We start from the raw sequence: 343 nt of genomic DNA on the forward strand, positions 1-343 counted from the left end.
GGCACTCAAATAATGAATGACAGGGGCTGAGGGTTCCAGTGATGGGGAGGGAAGCCTCCTGGGGGGCAGGCGGGTTGGCGGTGGGCCGCTGAGAACCGTGAGGCTGAAGAGGCCGGTGGACCCTGACACCGCAGGCAGGAGAGAGAGCCCGGGCGTCCAGGGCTCCCTCCCGCCCCGCGAGGCACCCTGGGCGGGCGCTGCGCCGCGGGCAGGAGACGGCGCGACACCTGGGCCGGGTCTGCGCTCTGGGGAGAAAATGTGGCCGGACGGGTCGGGCGAGCGCGCTGGGGCCCCGCCCCCGGCCCCGCCCCGCCGCTCCGCGCCCGCCCCGCCGCTCCGCGCC

The sequence above is a fragment of the Callorhinus ursinus genome, unplaced genomic scaffold (genome assembly GCF_003265705.2).
Source record: "Callorhinus ursinus isolate GAN/ISIS: 27379988/994484 unplaced genomic scaffold, GSC_fseal_2.0 scaffold25, whole genome shotgun sequence".
Lineage (NCBI taxonomy): Eukaryota > Metazoa > Chordata > Mammalia > Carnivora > Otariidae > Callorhinus > Callorhinus ursinus.